Source organism: Peromyscus leucopus, chromosome 12 (assembly GCF_004664715.2).
Source record: "Peromyscus leucopus breed LL Stock chromosome 12, UCI_PerLeu_2.1, whole genome shotgun sequence".
Classification (NCBI taxonomy): Eukaryota; Metazoa; Chordata; class Mammalia; order Rodentia; family Cricetidae; genus Peromyscus; species Peromyscus leucopus.
Genome location: NC_051073.1, coordinates 82,335,096 through 82,340,882, shown reverse-complemented (window position 1 = coordinate 82,340,882; position 5,787 = coordinate 82,335,096). Strand labels below are relative to the sequence as shown.

At 38.8% G+C, this 5,787-nt stretch overlaps 1 long non-coding RNA gene across 1 annotated transcript in view; it reads left to right on the top strand.

Annotated features, from left to right (window-relative positions):
- The first annotated feature begins 263 nt into the window (after nucleotides 1-263).
- Nucleotides 264-5,787, top strand: part of LOC119088830 — a 25,704-nt gene continuing 20,180 nt past the window's right edge. The window contains exon 1 of the long non-coding RNA XR_005092574.1: nucleotides 264-559. This is a non-coding gene — a long non-coding RNA (uncharacterized LOC119088830). The remainder of the gene's footprint in view (nucleotides 560-5,787) is intronic.

Below are 5,787 nucleotides of genomic sequence, written 5' to 3'. Positions count from 1 at the left end.
TGCACTCAACTTCTGAAGTGGCAACTGTACAAAATAAAATGAAATGGGAGCTGTGTGGACCTTTATTCCACCCACACTGTCACTCTGAGGAATGTGCATTCTTCACACCTCCCAGTCATCCAGCTTTGGAAAGAAAAGAAAGACTTCCCCCATGTGGAAAAATCTACCTGCTGCCTCTATGATTTAGGGGGTGTCAGCCTAACCTGAAATAATAAAGACCATTATGATGTCACTGTCTCCATACTCACTTTTAGAGCCTGTGGACCTTCCTTTCAAAAACATGCATTTATGAATAGGACTCTGTGGTGGCTGACATGTTGTTGCTGAGTTAGTATAGTTGTGAGAACTGAGCCTGAAAAAGGGGCTTTACAAGACATTTTTGTGTGGCTTGTTATAGCCAGCCCATTGGCTCTCCTGCCATTTCACTAATGTACATCAGATTTCACAGTGCAAAATCAAAACTCGGACTACTGCAGTTAGTTCATTAATCAGCACCAGGACATCGAGAGAGAACAACTCCAAAGTCTACTAGAATGTATGGAATGTAGCAGAGACACAGGTATGTGGAATAACCTAAAATCTTGCTATTTCTCTGGCCTCCACTTTTCTGATCATGGTGGTATCATATGGATGTGTTCCACAGCCATTTTGGGGGCTTCACAAAAATAAAAGAAGAGTATAAGAAATGTTGAAAACTGTTAAGAAATGGGGTAGAGAGGTAAAAACACAAAAGCATGAACTGAGTCATTACTACTAACCAAGAGAAATAAATCAGATCAAGGGGAATAGATCACTTTGGTTTAGCTGCATGTTGTATTAAAAATCCAAGAAGCAGCCATAACCTCCCTATTTCCTCAAAGGGAGGAACATCCAATAGTGTTGGAAATGGGCCAGGTCCTTAGCATGTGCTTAAAGAATGCTTTTTGATTTTCCCCAACCACCCAAGAGTCTTTTTGAGGGGCTGTGGCTGGGCCTTGTGACACATGTCAATAATCTCAGAACTTGGATGAGAGAAGCAGAAGGATCATGAATTTGAGGTCTGGGCCACAGAGTGTGTTCAAGGCCAGCCTAAGCTAATAAAGAGACTCTGTTTCAAAAACCCAAGAACTCACTGATAAGAGCACTCACACAGCATGCACAGGGGCTGTACCATTCCCACTAAGCAGTGAGGAGGAAGAGGAAGAATCTTATGAGAGAGGAGAGGAGAGAAGCAGGAACACTTTTAAGGTTATGTAGACCCCAATGGACCAGTGACTTACTATCTTATTTGAGAACTCAAGCTCCCCATTTCTTCCAATGAGGCATTCATCCCATTTTTCCAGCTTTATTAGGGGTATAATTTACAAAATTTTAAAATGTTAAACATAAGCACCTTATTTATTATAAACACATATACATCTTAAAATTATTACCACAATGAGCTTAACTTCCTTTTGTGTATGTAGAAAGATTATCTAAGATTTGATATCTGCATAAATCTCAAGTATATGACACAGTTTTGATGACTACAGTCACTGTAACAAATATTAGATCCGTGATATATTCATATCAGAATGTTCAGATCCTTGGGCCAACACCTCTCCATTCCTCACATTTCCTAACTCCTACTAACTACTCTTCTACTCTTTGGATTTTATGCATAAGTGAACTCATTCAGCATTTCTTTCTATTTTTGGCTTACTTCAAGTTCATACATGCTGTTTCAAATATAGGAATTCCTGTTTTTTTCCAACACTGAGTAATACATCATTGTGTGTGTACACCAGTATTGTGAATCTGGTCATTCAACTGACACATACTTGGATTATTCCTGTTGGGGTTACTGTGACTAATGCTGCTTGAAGAAGGGCATGCTGATGTCTGTTAGTCATATTGATCCTGTTTCCTTTGTATAGGTAACAAGTAGAGGGGTTACTGGGTCATATAGTAACACTATCTTTGTTTTTTGAGGAAATGAATACCATTTACACAATGGTTATACAAATTTCCATGCATACCAACAGTATGCAGGCTTCTTTTTTTCCACATTGGTCCCTACCAGTCACTTGTGTTTTCACTCCAATAGAGATGAGGTGGCTCGGACTTGTGTTTCTCTAACAATTATTGACATAGCATACTTGTTGACATTTGTAACAACATCCATCATATTCTATGGCTTTATTGTATGAGTATCATGTATTTTACACATTAACCTCTTGCTTGAATAATACGCTATAGGCCACCTTCTCATTTTACTGTTTCCTTGCTGTAAACTTTTGGAGTTTAAGTTGGTCCAACTTGCCTACTTTTATCTTTATTACTTTTGATCACATATCCAAAAACAATCATTACCAATGAGGTTTTTGGGGTATTACTTCTTCTAGTTCTTCAATTTCAGATCTCAAATTTAAGTTTTTGTTAGTTAAAAATTGTTTTGTTGATAGCATGAGTTAATTCCATTCTTTCTCCAGTTGATAACCAGTATTCCCACTGAAATTTATAGAGTATTCTGTTCTTAGTCTACTTTGTGTATTTGATGCCCTTATTAAAGATTGATGACTAATCTGAATTTATTTCTGGGATCTCTGTTTCAGTATATTTAAACACACACACACACACACACACACACACACACACACACACATTGTATGTGTAATGAAATAAACAATTTAAGCAAACCTCCGGTGAAATAGAAGTAGTAATTAAAACTCTCCAAACTAAAAAGGTGACATGGATTTAGTTTATAATTCTCCCAGCCCTTCAAAGTAGAACTAACACCAGTACCTTCAAATCCTTCTACAGATAGAAATGGGGGACATTCTCAACACTTTTTATAAACCAGTATTACCCTGATAATACCACACTGAGAGTCAAAAAAAAGTATAGACCAATGGTTTTTTATGAGCATTGATGCAAAAACTCAATAGTTGCAAAAAAGAATTCTTGCAAATCAAATTTAAGAACACACCAAAAAAGTCTGTGCAACATGATCAAGATGGCTCCATCTGAGTGATTCAGGGCTGTTTCAGTATAAATAAATAAATAAATAAATAAATAAATAAATATAACTTAGTTAGGATTTTGGGGGGCTATGAAGAAACACCATGGCCATAGCAACTCTTGTAAGGAAAAACATTTAATTGGGGTAACTCGCTTACAGTTTCAGAGGTTCCAACCATTATCATCACCCTGGGAGCATGGCAGCATGCAGGCAGGCATAGAGTCCTATATCTTGTAGGCATCAGAAAATTGACTGAGACACTGTGCGGTATCCTGAGCATAGAAAACCTCAAAGCCTGCCCCAACAGTGACACACTTCCTCTAACAAGGCCATACCCACTCTACCAAAGTCACACTTCCTAATAGTGTCACTCCCTATGAGATTATGGGGGTTAATTATATTCAAACTACCAAAATAATGTAACATATAAACAGTCTAAAAGAAGGAAAAAAAAGATGATCATCTCATTAGATGGCTTTTGATAAAAGTCCAATATCCCATCATGATAAAAATCCTGAAGAGACCAGTAATACAAAGGACGTATTTCAACATAACAAAGGCAGTTTACAGGAAGCCCACAATCAACATCATCCTAAATGAAAAGAAACTCAAAGCATTCCCACTAAAATCAGGACCAAGACATGGATGTCTATTTTCTCCATACCTACTCAATATAGTACTTGAAAGCTAGAGTATTAAGAAAACTGAAGGAGATCAAGAGGATACAAATAGGAAAAAAAGACACAAAATTATCCTTATTTGATGATGATATAATTCTATACAGTAAAGACTCAACCAGGAAACTCCTACACTGATAAACACTTTCAGCAAAGCAGCAGAATACAAAATCAGCACACAAAAAACAAAGATTTGTGTAACTGAACTTTTTAAGACATTGAAGGAAAAAATTGAAGAAATCAAAAAATGGAAAAATCTCCCATGCTCATCAATTAGTAGAATTAGTATTGTGAAAATGGCCATCCTACAAAAAGCAACCTAAAGATTCAATGCAATCCCTATAACAATTCCAACACATTTCTTCACATAAATAGAAAATAATAATCTTAAATTTCATATGAACATACAAAAACCAAAGAATGACTAAAATAATCCTGAATAATGAAAGAACTCCTAGAAATATCATCATCCCATATTTCAAGTTGTATTTGTAGGGGCCCACAGAGATTTCATAGTAAAACCTTATTCTATCTTGACTCAAGGTCAGGGAATCTGAGCTTGTTTCACCTCCCCACCACGAGGCTGCATAATAGAATGTTTTGGCCAAAGGCATGGTTACCAGGTGTCTTGTACTTCAAGGCCTAATTACAGGATGCTTTGCCATAAGGCGTGGTTTCCAGATGTCTTGAGTACTAAGGAGGTGTTTACACTTGTCTGTACTTTGTACCTTGAACTGTGATGTCCTTGAAAGGGTGAGGTCTTTTTGTCCCCCTTAATTTGTGTATAAATAGGCTGTGAGTAATAAACTCAGGCATTTGTGGCATTGACCCAAAGCTGTCCTGAAGTAATCCTGTGTCTGCCTTTTTCTTCATCTATATCTCTCTATATTTTATATCTATCATTTCTCAATCCTCAATCCTCCATTCAAGGATCATTCAACAGGTCAGGGCAGGACTACAACAGTATTACACAGATATGGTTTTAAAAAAAAGCAGGGTATTGGCATACTAACATACATGTTAATCAATGGAAAACAGTTGAAGACCTAGGCATAATGTCATATACCTACAGTCATGAAGTCTGCCCTTATGTCTGTGGTTGATTTGTCCAGTGTCAGTCCATTGAAGGAAACTAATTTTTTAGTAAGAAATTTTTTTTATTCATTTTATATACCAATCACAGATCCCCCTCTTCCCTCCTCCTGCCCCTCCAGCCTCCCTCCTCAACTCACCCCCCATTCCCTCCTATAAGAAGGTAAGGCCTCCCATGGGGAGTCAGTAGAGCCTGGTAGATTCAGTAGAGGCAGGTCCAAATCCCTCCCCTGCCTCAAGGCTGTGCAAGGTAGTGGGCTCCAAAAAGCCAGCTCATGCACCACAGACAGATCCTGATCCTACTTTCAGGGAGTCCCTTAAGCAGATCAAGCTACACAACTGTCTCACTTATGCAGAGGGCCTAGTCCAGTCCTGTGGAGACTCCACAGGTGTTGGTCTAAATTTCATGAGTTCCCACTAGTTTGGTTTGGTTGTCTCTATATGTTTCCCCATCATGATCTTGATGCCCTTTGCTCATAGAATCCCTCTTCTCTCTCTTCAACTGGACTCCTGGAGCTCAGCCTGGTGTTTGGCTGTGAATCTCCACACCTGCTTCTATCAGTTTCTGGAGAAAGGCTCTATGATGACAGTTTGGGTATTCACTGATCCGATTACTGGGATAAGCCAGTTCAGGTACCCTCTCCACTATTGCTAGTAGTCTAAACTGGAGTCATCCTTGTAGATTCCGGGAAACTTCCCTACAACCCACAGCTCCAGAGAAGCTAGTTAACAAGGAGGACCCAAAGAGGGATGCATGGATCACCCTGGGAAGGGGAAATAGATGAGATCTCTAAGAGTAAACTGGGGATGAGGGGTGGGCAATAGAGGATAGGGGATGAGGGATGAGAACAGAAGGGAATGGGATGGTCAACCTGGAACAGGGATGGAGTGGGAGAGCAATGAAAGAGATACCATGATAGAGGGAGACATCATGGGGATAGGGAGAAAACTATTTTAACCTTTCCCAACAGGTATCAATCACAAATAGCTCCTTGTTCAGTGTGGGACTTTATCTACTTTCCCTTCTCAATGCTAGAA